This window comes from Myodes glareolus, chromosome 4, assembly GCF_982192425.1.
Source record: "Myodes glareolus chromosome 4, mMyoGla1.1, whole genome shotgun sequence".
NCBI lineage: Eukaryota > Metazoa > Chordata > Mammalia > Rodentia > Cricetidae > Myodes > Myodes glareolus.
Window position 1 is genome coordinate 104,786,344 of NC_142029.1, and position 13,471 is coordinate 104,799,814.

General features: G+C 44.4%; 1 protein-coding gene across 11 annotated transcripts in view; it reads right to left on the reverse strand.

The window, feature by feature from the left end:
- The window catches only part of Ilf3 (interleukin enhancer binding factor 3), a 42,097-nt gene extending 38,560 nt beyond the window's left edge, over positions 1-3,537 (reverse strand). For 5 of the 11 annotated variants that reach the window (XM_048446487.3, XM_048446486.3, XM_048446484.3 and 2 more), the window contains exon 1: positions 3,364-3,535. The gene's annotated coding sequence lies outside the window, so the exon portion shown is untranslated. Of the gene's footprint in view, positions 1-3,363 lie in introns of all 11 variants that reach the window. The other 6 variants (XM_048446485.3, XM_048446483.3, XM_048446492.3 and 3 more) reach the window with 4 other exon arrangements.
- Between the last annotated feature and the right edge of the window lie 9,934 nt (positions 3,538-13,471).

A 13,471-nucleotide genomic window follows, 5' to 3' on the forward strand; every position in this document is an offset into this window, starting at 1 on the left:
TTTACTATGTTAGAGTTCAAACCTTTCCTTTTTATTTAGACCAAAAGGGGAAAATGTTGCATGATATTTGATCGTAGTGTGAACCCCGAGACTGCATTATCTACTGGAAAAAACTGTTTCTGCTTGTGGTATGGCTCAGCCTTATCACACACCTTTAATCCAAGTGCTTTCTGTTTGAATATTGTAAACAGGATTAAATAAAGTCAATCATAGGTCAAGAGGCAGAGCAAGAAACCAGATGATAGGGAGTAAACCGGATTATTAAGGAAAAACCACAGAGTAAGACTGAGTCAGGAGGATGGATGGGGGACGCACACGAAGTAGAATGGAAGGACATTCAGTTTGAGGAGTTTGGTTTAAGAATGTGTGGGAGAAGAAAGGGGCTTCTAGGACACTGGTTGAGGAGGGTCGGGTGCTTTCTCTGCCTCTCTTGAGCTAGCAGGCTCTTCACTCTAGCGTCTTTCTCCCAAATCTTTATTGGTAAAATTGAGCAATTGAGATTTTGTTAAAAACAACACTTAATCACCTGCAGGATGGCAGCCCCACCACTGTAAAGTCTAAATCAGGAGCTGAAGCTAGGCTAAGCTGGCTAACACATGACTACATAGGAAAAGGTGGGGGTGCGGGGGTGGGTTTATGGGCCACATATATTGATACAGAATAGCTCAAGTAATCAAAGAACTGACAATATGTAGCAGATCCTGACTCTAAGCAAATAAATATACAGCTTATAATAAAAAAGTAGCAGCAGTGTGTTAGCTGGGCAGTGGTGGCGCACACCTTTAACCCCAGCACTAGGGAGGCAGAGGCAGGTGAATCTCTGTAGTTCGAGGCCAGCCTGCTCTACAGAGTAAATTCCAGGACAACCAGGGCTCCAGAGAAACCTTGTCTCAAAAAAAACCAAAAAAGTTGCAGCACAGGCAAGAGAAAGAAAGAGAAATCTACATTCCTTGAGGATAAGAATCATTCCCCCAGAACAAGAAAAGTAACAAGGAACTAAAAAAGGACATTCGGCACAGCCTGCAATCCCAGTACTCAGGTTAAGGCACTTTGCAACCAGTCTAGACTTCAGTGTGAGACTCCATCTAGGTGGGGAGAAAGCCGAGGAAAGCTATCTGAGCCCAGAGAAGAACTTCTGGTCAGATGTGACACACACCGTTGATCCCAGCACTCAAGAAGCAGAGAAAGGCAGATCTCCAAAGGTTAAGAGGCCACACAGTGGGACCTTGTCCAAAGAAAGACTTGTCTAACTCACATCTATACCTTACTCCCACAACAGATCCTGACCATAACTAGATGCCTTCTCCATAGAGCAAAATCCTGGGGGGGGGGGGGGGTCTGGTATGGCGGCACACAGATATAATCCCAGCCCTCAGAAGGTTGACGCAGAAGAATTCCAAGTTCAAGTCCAGCCTGGGATACACAGTGAGACAATACTTCATAAAAGAAAGAAAAGCTAGGCGTCAGTGGCACATGCCTTCAACCCCAGCTTTCAGGAGGTAGAGACAGCTGATCTCTGATTCAAGATCAGCCTGGTCTACAGGGTAAGTTCCAGGACAGCCAGGGGTACACAGAGAAACCCTGCATCAGAAAAAAAAAAATCAAAAGGGGGGGGGAGGAAAAAAGTCTTAGCAAGTACTCTTGTAGGGCTTTGAGACCAGAAGAATTTGAACAAAATAAGTAAAGCACAGTTTATTCACAGTGACATGAGTCGAGAAAACAGAACTAAAAGAAGCCAAAGGAACTTTTGCTTACAGGTATCCATCAGAAAAGCTGAAAACAATCAGGCGCTTTTCAGCTCCAGAAGGAGGGGATCCCCACCAGATTGATGCGATAGAGCGCTCAGTGCTGCAAAGACTGGTCTCGCACCAATCAGCAGCCTCCAATCAGGATTGCAGACTTCCAGGACCTGCAGAGTCCATTCACAAACCCCAGTGACCAGCAGCTACCCACAATACAAGCTAAAGGGCAAAGACCCTCAGCTCTACCAGACAAGAGCAGTAGCACCTGCCAGTGGCCATTCTCCTTTGCGGCTGTGAAGGAGGCTCTGGTTCCCCACACTTCGTTCACAGACTGGATAATTGCAGTATCTATCCCAGGCAGAAGGCCACACTCAAACAACAGTGTCAATCCACAATGGGTCTCCACCGCAAAAACCTGAGGGAAAGACAGCGGGGAAGTCTCCTAAACATGAACCCTAACTTTGAATAGAACCTCTCCTTTTCCTGTGGACACATCATCATACTGAACATTTCAAATGGAACAGAATTTTGAACCAAAAAGACACATTTAGAATACTCAAATCCCAACAGAGAAGAATATCACAGAAACTGAGGCCTCCTTGCTGATCCACCATGTATCCTAAGTAGCAACTTACCAGCAATTTTACTAAGAGATGACTTACTCTTCCCCAGTTGGGATACATAACGGGGGAATCAAACAGACCGTTATACACTCCAAATAGCTTATCCGAATTGTGGAATAACCTGAGGTGAATTCCCATCATTCAACTACTTTAATAAAGAAAATCTAAAGCACGCACGTTCGAAAGACTTCAAACATGCTACTCCTGCAGATCAGCAACACCACATCACCGTTTTGGGGATTGGAGGCAGAGCCTGAACAACCTGGGAAACATGATCAATGAAAATCACCTGGTCTCAAAGAAGGGGAAACTCAGTCTTAAGTTTGGGTCTCGAGCTGGAGGTAACCTACAGATCTAGGCTTTTAAGGACCCGATGAATCCATTAAATGCTTCCCTCAACGATCGTCTAAGGAGAGGACCGTGCTCAGGACAAAGAAGATATGTTTCCCGCCTTGGGAACTGGGATGACCTGGCAGGCTCCTGGAAGCCAGAGATGTAGCTTAACAAAGAGAGAACGCGGGTAAAGGAGGGGGATCGACCCTTCTGCGCCCGCCGGGATGCCCGGGATGTGAGGGGGTGTGTGCACCAACACGTGCGCGCGTGCGCAGGGTCGAAGCAACAGACAAAAGCTCGGCCTAGGACAAAGTAAGCGGCCTGGGAAGCGGGGGATATCACAGTGCTTGCGCACCCCCAGAGAGTGGCGCCCAGGCCCAGGCCGAGGGGGCCACGAAGGGGGAGCACGGATGCGCGCGCACAGGGGCACTCCCGCCGCCATTTTGTTTCCTCGGCACAATGGGGGAGAGTAACGGCCAAGCGCGGGAGCGAGGCCGGAGGAGGAAGGAGCGAGACGCCGAGAGGAGGAAGATCCGTGCAGAGGGGAGGCTCGGCAGGATGGCAACTGCCCTGTCACTAGCGTTCCCTCAACCAGCCTACGCTGACAAGTGGGAGAACGGACGGGGGGGAGGGGCGGAGGCGGGAGACGCCACATTGCCGCTTACCTTGTCGGCGTTCCGGTCCCTCGACCTCAGCCGCCACCGCCCTCTTGCCCACGAATCTTCACAACCCCCTCAAAAAAAAAAAAAAAAAAAGGCCACGCGGTTTTCGCAGGGACTGCTCCAGTCCCAACTGCAATGGCGAGAAGAGGAGGAGGAGCCGGGGGCGAGCGGCGGGCGGGCGCGCGCCGGGGAGGTGCGAGGCCACGTGACTGTTAGGGCCCCGCCCACGCATCACGTGGGCGACGGACCTAGGCCCAGCCCCCAGTGGGCGGTGGGACGGAATGTGCTCGAGGAGGCGGGGTCATATCACGTGACGTTAGCCCAGGGGCTGCGCCTAGCTGCGTGACGTCAATGCCTGGCCTCTTCTCGTGGGTTTGCTGAGTCACATGACAATGGCTGGCTCCGCTTTTGTCATGTGACAGGGACTTTTTGTTGTTGTTTCTTGTCTCATTGTCCCTATTGGTAGACCTGTATCACCTGATGAGACGCATATGTTTTGTTTTGTTTTTTTTCCCAATGGCGGTTTTTCCGAGTGACCGTTATCACGTGACGCAATGGAGTAGGGTGGGCCCTCTAACTGCGCCAGGTCCTTACGCGTGCGCACGCTCCACGTTCCCCCGGTCCGCCTCAGTACGTTGACTGTAACCGGAGTGAAAAACTTGCTCGTGTGCACGGTTTTCGCACTGACCGTCTCAACAGCTATAGGCCGAGAGGCTCAGACTCACGCCGACTGGCTACTGAGCCATCTCACCGGCCCTCATTTTTGTATATGTAAGATAAGCAGTTTTGCCGTGATGCCTAGGCTGGCGTTGAACTTGACGATTGTGCCTCCACTTTAAAATAGCTGGATTACAGACAAGGCCATGGCATCAGGCTACTGAGGGTTACTAGATTGCCTTGATGTTGGGTGCTTACTTAGTTAGCATCAGGCTACTGAGGGTTACTAGATTGCCTTGATGTTGGGTGCTTACTTAGTTAGCATCAGGAGGCCCTGGGTCTGACCCCAGTACCAAACACACACAAAAAAGTCAAACTCCAGACAGGATATGAAAGAACAAAACTCTCAAAACACCCTGCCCCTTCTCCATATCCGTTGTGTATCTACAGGAATTTATTTTGCCATCATACCAATAAATAATAGTTAACATGAGTTGGTGTCCGGTTTTGTTTTAACTCGGTTTTTAGATATCTGTCTCATCCAAAGGCTGAAATTGATGGAAAATTTATAAATAAGCCAATTTGTAGGTTGTTTGAGATCTTAACCAGACACACCTAAGATGCTTCTGACACAGAAGGGAACCACGGCTTGTCTAAAATGACATACCTGTTCTGACAGCGCCACCAAGTGGCAGTAAGGCTTTCCTGAGGCTTATTTTTAATGTGTATGATTAGCTTGACTGCATGTATGTCTGTGCATCCCTGGGTGCCCTATGAGGTCAGAAGAGGGTGTTGAATCTTCTGGAACTGGAGTTACAGATGGTTGTAAGCCTTCATGTGGGTGCTGAGAATCAAACTTGGGCCCTTTGCAAGAGCAGCAAGTGCTTTTAATTTCTGAGTCACATTCTCAGCCTCTCTGGGCAGATATTAGTTTGTTTGTTTGTTTGTTAGGGTTTCTCTGTAACTTTGGAGCCTGTTATGGAACTCATTTAGTAGGCCAGGCTGGCCTTGAGTTCACAGAGATCCACCTGCTTCTGCCACCCTAGTGCTGGGATTAAAGGCATGTGCCACCACCACAATGCTGTGACAGATATTACTGAATTAGCATTTTCTCTCAGTCTTTCTCAGTGCCTGTGTCTCTCTGTCTCTCTCTCTCTCTCTCTCTCTCTGTCTGTGTGTGTGTGTGTGTGTGTGTGTGTGTGTGTGTGTGTGTGTGTGTGTAAAGTTCAGAGACCTTCACAGAGTGGACTATCTCCTTCCATCTTTACGTCTTTGAACTCGGGCTGCTTATCTGCTGCGTGCATGTAAAAAACTGAGCAGTGGTGTGCTGCCCTGTAAATCAAGCCTGAGGAAGTGGAGACAGAGAAGCCCTTGGGCTCATTAGCCAGCCCACCTAGCTGAATTAGCTTCCTCTAGGATTAGTGAGACAGACCAAAGAAATGGTGACGACAGCAAATAGACATGGACCTCTGGCCTCCAAGTGCAAAGTGGAACATGTGAATCAATGTATACCATACAAAAAGAACCAGTCTCAGAAAAAGTGCACCTTTGTTGGGGCCCGGGCCACCTAGCTGTGAGCTGTTGAGTACAAGGTGCTGGCCACTGTGGTAAACTGCTCCCTTCACTCTCCTTGTTCATGCCATCCCCTTGTAAGAAACCTAGGTGCTGTTTGCCGCCGTCCTGCCTGCATCACCTCCTCCGGGCATGGACACAGCAGTCCCCATGTGCCATCCTTTCCCTCTTGCCCCTAACCAACTTTCCCTGTCGCCAGGCTGTTCCCCTTTCTCCTCACGTTCCTCACTGGTGACAATGACCGTACATGCCCTCCCTTTTGCCTTTTGGTTCACCTAGTCTGCCTTCATGAACAGCTACACCCCAGTTACAGCTTTCAACTGCAAGAGCTCTCCCACTCCCCCGCTGGAACTCAGAGAGGTCTTCCTTGAAATTTTTATATCACATGTATTTATATAATGTGCGTGTGCACTTGAGTGTACAATAAATAGTGTGTTCATGTGGAAGTCAGAAGGCAGCTTGTTGGTATCAGGCCTCACTTTCCCCCATGCAGGCAAGGATCAAATTCACTTCCTCAGGCATGGCAGCCACCCCTTTACCCACTGCGCTGCAGTTTTACCAAGCTCCAGTCACCTGGGAAGAGGAACCCTCAGTTGAGGAGTTCCCTCCATCGAATTGGCCTGTGAGTATCTCTGTGATGCATTTTCTGAATTGGCAATTGAGCAGCCCATGGTTGGCAGAGCCATCCCTTTTCTAGGCGGGTGGTCCTGGGCTGCATGAGAGAGGTAGTTGGGCAAGCGGAAGAAGTTAGTCAGTGAGCAGCTTTCCAGCCAGCGCTCTGATTCAGCCCCTGCCTCCTGGACCCCATGTTGAGCTTCTTACCTTAGCTTCTCTCAGAAACACAGACTATAACGTGTATACCAAATAAGCCCTCCCAACCCCAGTTGCTTCCAGCTAATGTTTTTATCACAGGGATAGAAACCAAACTGATGCACTGACTGAGCCATCTCCCCCATCTGGATGTGTTTGAATCCTCTGATGATTTTTTTTCTATGCTTGTCGTTTGGGGTTTGCATTTTGGTTTGGTTTTGTATTTCGAGACAAGGTTTTTCTGTGTAGCGCTGGAGGTCCTGGAACTCACTCTGTAGACCATGCTGGCTTCAGACTCACAGATACTTGCCTGCCTCTGTCTCCCAAACATTGGGAATAAAGGTGTGCACCACCCACTGTCCAGCCTGTTTGGGTGGTTTTGGATGGTGTTTCATTGCTGTGTTTCTGTTTATTTGTTTCTCCTCTGTGCTCACTGCTTTCCTGACCTTTTAGTAGAATGAACAAATGTAAGGTGACCACGGCAGAATGCTACTCGAGTGAGAGTGACTAAATATAGAAGCTCGCCAGGCAGTGGTGGCACATGCCTTTAATCCCATCCAGCACTTGGGAGGCAGAGGCAGACAGATCTCTGTAAATTCAAGACCAGCCTGGTCTACAGAGTGAGTGAGTGAGTTCCAGGACTGGGACCACAGCTACTGAAAAACTGTGTCTCAGATAGAAAAATAATAATTTCATTGAAGACTGCTCCCTGCCTAGTCTGGCAAGCTCATGAACCAACCCATCTGGAAAAGCTTACCTGTGGTGGGATGGGTGTGGTTCATTCAGGTCCTTGGGAAGAGGACAGAGGCACTCTAAGGATGATTGTAGCCTTTCCAACGGTAGGGGCACTCAGCCTCACGCCGCAGACTGACTTCTTTCCCTCAGCCAAGGGCTTCTTTATTCTCCAATTTACACCTTAGCAAGTTGATTTCCATATCCTAAAACATCTTAATTAAGTTTCCAAAGGGACAGTGCCAAATGAAATTCTCTATCAGGAATACTGTGATTTTCCAGGTTTTTCCCAACAAAGTTTGGGTTTTGTTGCTGTTTGTTTTGTTGTTTGTTTGTCTGTTTTCGAGACAGGGTTTCTCTGTAGCTTTTGGAGCCTGTCCTCGAACTTGACTGACATTCCATTATCAGAGAGTATCGATGCTTACTGGTTGTGATGTTTGCTTTTTAGAGGCAGAAACCTTTGTTACCCACACAGGGAATTAACTTGGAACTTGCACACATGGTATCCACCTTTCATCTTCATGCCAAGTTGAAAGAATAAATAGGACTTTAAAAACAACACTGAGCCAGATGGTGCTGGCTCACACCTTTGATGGCAGCACTCAGGAGGCAGGCAGAGGCAGGCAGATCTCTGTGAGTTCCAGAACAGTCTGCTCTATGTAGTGTGTTTCAGAACAGCCAGGACTACACAGAGAAACCTGTCTTGAAAAAAATCAAAGAACAAACAGCACCAGCCCAACATTGCCAAGAAACAGATCTCCCTTGGCCAGAATCCTGTCACTTGTACTGTTTAGGGTACATTATGAGATTGTGCCTGGCCCCCACCTCCATGAACTACTTCCCAAAGGACTCAGGGAACCTCCAAGACGATGATGAGCACACCCACATCTCGTGGCTCCTGAAAGATTTAGATGACACTTCTTCCTGCGACAGCTGTGCTACGTGACGCACACTGAGCACTACTTGTACTGCCTTTGCCAAGCATGACTTATGGCATGGACCGTATGGCAGTCAGTGCTGCTGGATGAAGTTCCAGCGTTTCCACATTGCAGACTACGGTTCTCCAGCACCTTTGGCTTTCTTTTTTTGTTTGTTTGTTATGTTTTGGGTATTTTTTTATTTTATTGATATTTATTGAGCTCTACATTTTTCTCTGCTCCCCTCCCTGTCTCTCCCCTCCTCCCTTCAACCCTCCCCCAAGGTCCCCATGTTCCCAATTTAGTCAGAGATCTTGTCTTTTTCTACTTTCTACTTCCCATGTAGATTAGATCTATGTAAGTCTCTCTTAGTGTCCTCACTGTTGTCTAAGTTCTCTGGGATTGTGGTTTGTGGGCTGGCTTTCTTTGCTTTATGTTTAAAAACCACCTATGAGTGAGTACAGGTGATAATTGTCTTTTTGTGTCTGTCTGAGTTACTTCACTGAAATAATGTTTTCTAGCTCCATCCATTTTCCTGCAAAATTCAAGCTGTCGTTATTTTTTCTGCTGTGTAGTACTCCATTGTGTAAATGTACCACATTTTTCTTATCCATTATTTAGTCGAGGGGCATTTAGGTTGTTTCCAGGTTCTGGCTATGACAAACAAAGCTGCTATGAACATAGGTGAGTACATGTCTTTGTGGCACAATTGAGCATCCATTGAATATATACCCAAAAGTGGTATTACTGGGTCTTGAGGAAGGTTGTTTCCTAATTTTCTGAGAAATTGCCACACTGACATCCAGAGGGGCTACACACCAGCTTGCATTCCCACCAGCAATGCAGAAGTGTTCCCTTTACCACACAAAACCTCTCCAGCATAAGTTGTCATCAGTGTTTTTGATCTTTTTTTTTCAAAGTCTCTCTCTTTTTTTAATATTTATTTATTTATTATGTATACAATATTCTGTCTGTGTGTATGCCTGCAGGCCAGAAGAGAGCACCAGACCCCATTACAGATGGTTGTGAGCCACCATGTGGTTGCTGGGAATTGAACTCAGGACCTTTGGAAGAGCAGGCAATGCTCTTAACCTCTGAGCCATCTCTCCAGCCCAGTGTTTTTGATCTTGGCCATTCTTACAGGTATAAGATGGAATCTCAGAGTTGTTTTGATTTGCATTTCTCTAATGACGTTGACCATTTCCTTAATTGTCTTTCAGCCATTTTAGATTCCTCTGTTGAGAGTTCTCTGTTTAGGTCTGTGCTCTATTTTTTTTAATTGGATTATGTGTTCTTTTGGTGTCCAATTTCTTGAGTTCTTTGTATATTTTGGAGATCAGACCTCTGTCTGATGTGGGGTTAGTATAGATCTTTCCCCATTCTGTAGGCTGTTGTTTTGTCTTGTTGGCCATATCCTTTGCTTTACAGAAGCTTTTCAGTTTCAGGAGGTCCCATTTATTAATTGTTTCTCTCAGTGCCTGTGCTCCTGGGATTCTATTTAGAAAGTGGTTCCCTGTGCCAATGCGTTCAAGTGTACTTCTCACTTTCTCTTCAATAAGGTTCAGTGTGGCTGGCTTTATGGTGAGGTCTTTGATCCATTTGGACTTGAGTTTTGTGCATGGTGGTAGATATGGGTCTATTTTCATTCTTCTGCGTGTTGATATCCAGTTATGCCAGCACCACTTGTTAAATATGCCTTCTTTTTCTCATTTGATATTTTTTGGTTCTTTATCAAAGATCAGGTGTTCGAAGATGTGTGGATTGATATCCATGTCTTCTATTCTGTTCCATGGGTCCTCCTGTCTGTTCTTATGCTAATACCAGGCTGTTTTCAGTACTGTAGCTCTGTAGTAGAGTTTGAAGTCAGGGATTGTGTTGCCTCTAGAAGTTTTTTTTATTGTACAGGATTGTTTCGGCTATCCTTGGTTTTTTTTTTTTTGTTTTTTTTTTTTTTTTTTGCTTTTCCAAATGAAGTTGAGTACCGTTCTTTGAAGAATTTTTCTGGGATTTTGATGGGCATTGCATTGAATCTGTAGATTGCTTTTGGTAAGATTGCCATTTTTACTGTTAATTCTGCCTACCCAAGAGCAAGGGAGGTCTTTCCACTTTCTGGTGTCTTCTTCAATTTTTTTCTTCAAAGATTTAAAGTTCTTGTCATACAAGTCTTCCACCTGTTTGGTTATATTTACTCCGAGATACTTTATGCTATTTGTGGCTATTGTGAAGGGTGTTGATTCTCTGATTTCTTCCCCAGCCCTTTTATCATCTGTGTACAGGAGGGCTACTGATTTTTTTTTTTGAGTTAATCTTGTATGCTGCTACGTTGCTGAAAGTGTTTATGAGTTGTAGAAGTTCCTTGGTAGAATTTTTGGGATCATTTAAGTAAACTATCATATCATCAGCAAACAGTGAGAGTTTGACTTCTTCTTTTCCAATTTGTATCCTCTTGATCTCCCTTTGGTGTCTTATTGCTCTAGCTAGGACCCCAAGAATACTGAATAGGTATGGAGAGAGTGGACAACCTTGTCTTGTTCCTGGTTTCAGTGGAATCGCTGGGAGTTTCTCTCCATTTAGTTTGATGTTGAGTGTTGGCTTGCTGTATATTGCCTTAATTATGTTTAGGTATGTTCCTTGTATCCCTGCTCTCTCCAAGACCTTTATCATGAAGGAATGTTGTATTTTGTCAAATGTTTTTTTCGGCGCCTAATGAGATGATCATGTGGTTTTTATTTTTCAGCTTGTTTATATGGTGGATTATGTTGACAGATTTTCATATGTTGAACCATTCCTGCGTCTGTAGGATGAAGCAGATTTAGTCATTGTAGATGATGGTTCTGATGTGTTCTTGGATTCGATTTGCTAGTATTTTTTTTAAATATTTATTTATTTATTATGTATACAATATTCTGTCTGTGTGTATGTCTGCAGGCCAGAAGAGGGCACCAGGACCTCATTACAGATGGTTGTGAGCCACCATGTGGTTGCCGGGAATTGAACTCAGGACCTTTGGAAGAGCAGGCAATGCTCTTAACCACTGAGCCATCTCTCCAGCCCCCGATTTGCTAGTATTTTATTTAATATTTTTGTATCAATGTTCATGAGTGAGATTGGTCTGTAATTTTCTTTCTTAGTAATGTCTTTCTGTGGTTTGGGTAACAGGGTAATTGTAGCCTCATAAAAAGAGTTTGGCAATGTTCCCTCTGTTTCTATTGTGTGGAATAATTTGAGGTGTATCGGTATTAGTTCTTCTTTAAAAGTCTTGTAGAATTCTGAGCTGAAACCATCTGGTCCTGGGCTTTGTTTGGTTGGGAGACTTTTGATGACTGTTTCTATTTCTTCAGCAGCTATAGGTTTGTTTAATTTGCTTATCTAATCTTAATTTAATTTTGGTAAGTGATATTTATCCGGAAAGTTGTCCATTTCCTTTAAGTTTTCCAATTTTGTGGAGTACAGGTTTTCAAAATATGACCTGATGATTCTCTGTGTTTCTTCCGTGTCTGTTGTTATGTCCCCCTTTTCATTTCTGATTTTGTTAAATTGGATGTTCTCTCTCTGCCTTTTGGTTAGTTTGGATAAAGGTTTGTCTATTGTGTTGATTTTCTTGAAGAACCAACTCTTTGTTTCATTGATTCTTTGTATTGTTTTCTTTATTTCGATTTTGTTGATTTCAGCTCTCAATTTGACTATTTCCTGCTGCCTAGTTCTCTTAGGTGAGTTTGCTTCTTTTTGTTCTAAAGTTTTCAAATGTTCTGTTAATTCACTAGTGTGGGATTTTTCCAGCTTCTTTATGTAGGCATTTAGTGCTATGAACTTGCCTCTTAACACTGCTTTCATTGTGTCCCATAAATTTGGGTATGTTGTGTGTCATTTTCACTGAATTTTAGGAGGTCTTTAATTTCCCCCTTTATTTCTTCCTTGACCCATTGATGATTCAGGTGAGCATTGTTTACTTTTCATGTGGAATTAGTATTGCTGTTGACTTCTTTTTTTAAAAAATATTTATTTATTTATTATGTATACAACATTCTGTCTGTGTGTATGTCTACAGGCCAGAAGAGGGCACCAGACCTCATTACAGATGGTTGTGAGCCACCACGTGGTTGCCGGGAATTGAACTCAGGACCTTTGGAAGAGCAGGCAATGCTCTTAACCACTGAACCATCTCTCCAGCCCTTGATGTTGACTTCTAATTTTAAACCATGGTGATCTGATAAGGCACATTAGGTTATTCCAGTTTTTTTTTTGTATTTGTTGAGGTTTATTTTGTTACTGAGTATGTGATCAATTTTTGAGAAGGTTTCATGAGGTGCTGAGAAGAAGGTATATTCTTTTCTGTTTGGATGGACTATTCTATAGATGTCTATTAAGTCCATTTGAGTCATAATATCTGTTAGTTCTCTTATTTCTCTGTTCATTTTTTTGTCTGATTGACCTGTCCAGTGGTGAGAGGGCAGTGTTACTTCTCCCATTATTAGTGTGTGGGGTTTAATATATGGTTTAAGCTTTAGAAGTGTTTCTTTGACATATGAGGGTGCCCTTGTATTTGGGGCATAGATGTTCAGTATTGAAATTTCCTCTTGATGGATTTTTCCTGTTACTAATATGAAATGTCCTTTTTTGTCTCTTTTGACTAATTTTAGCTTGAAGTCTATTTTGTTAGATATTAGGATAGCTACACCTGCTTGTTTCTTAGGTCCATTTGATTGGCGTATTTTTTTTCCCAACCTTTTACTCTGAGATGATGTCTGTGTTTGAGGTTGAGATGCATTTCTTGTATGCAGAAGAGGAATGGATTCTGTTTTCTTTCTTTCTTTCTTTTTAAATATTTATTTATTTATTATGTATACAATATTCTGTCTGCATTATGCTTACAGGCCAGAAGAGGGCACCATACCTCATTACAGATGGTTGTTAACCACCGTGTGGTTGCTGGGAATTGAACTCAGGACCTTTGGAAAAGCAGGCAATGCTCTTAACCACTGAACCATCTCTCCAGCCCCTGGATTCTGTTTTCAAGTCCAACCTGTTCTATAGAGTGAGTTCCAGTATAGCCAGGACTACACAGAGAAACCTTGTCTAGAAAAAAATTTTAAAAATAGGTAAAACTAAAAACATTCTGATAAAACTCTCCATTTTGCCTTCATCATAAACCAAGTAGTCCTGGAGTTTCTTTCTTTGTTTAAAGATAGCATTTCCATGTGTAGTTTTGGCTGCCCTGAAACTAGTTCTGCAGACCAGGTTGGCCTACATGGGGAATCCTCCCGAGTGCTGGGATTAAAGGTGTGACAACCACCGCCCAGCTGAAGTCTCTTCCTGCAGCAGAGTCACAAATGCCAAAGTGGTTAATGTAATGGAGCCCTTGGCTTCCATCCCCACATCTGAGAAAAGGAGCCAGAGAGTAGACACCTTAGAATTTCCATATG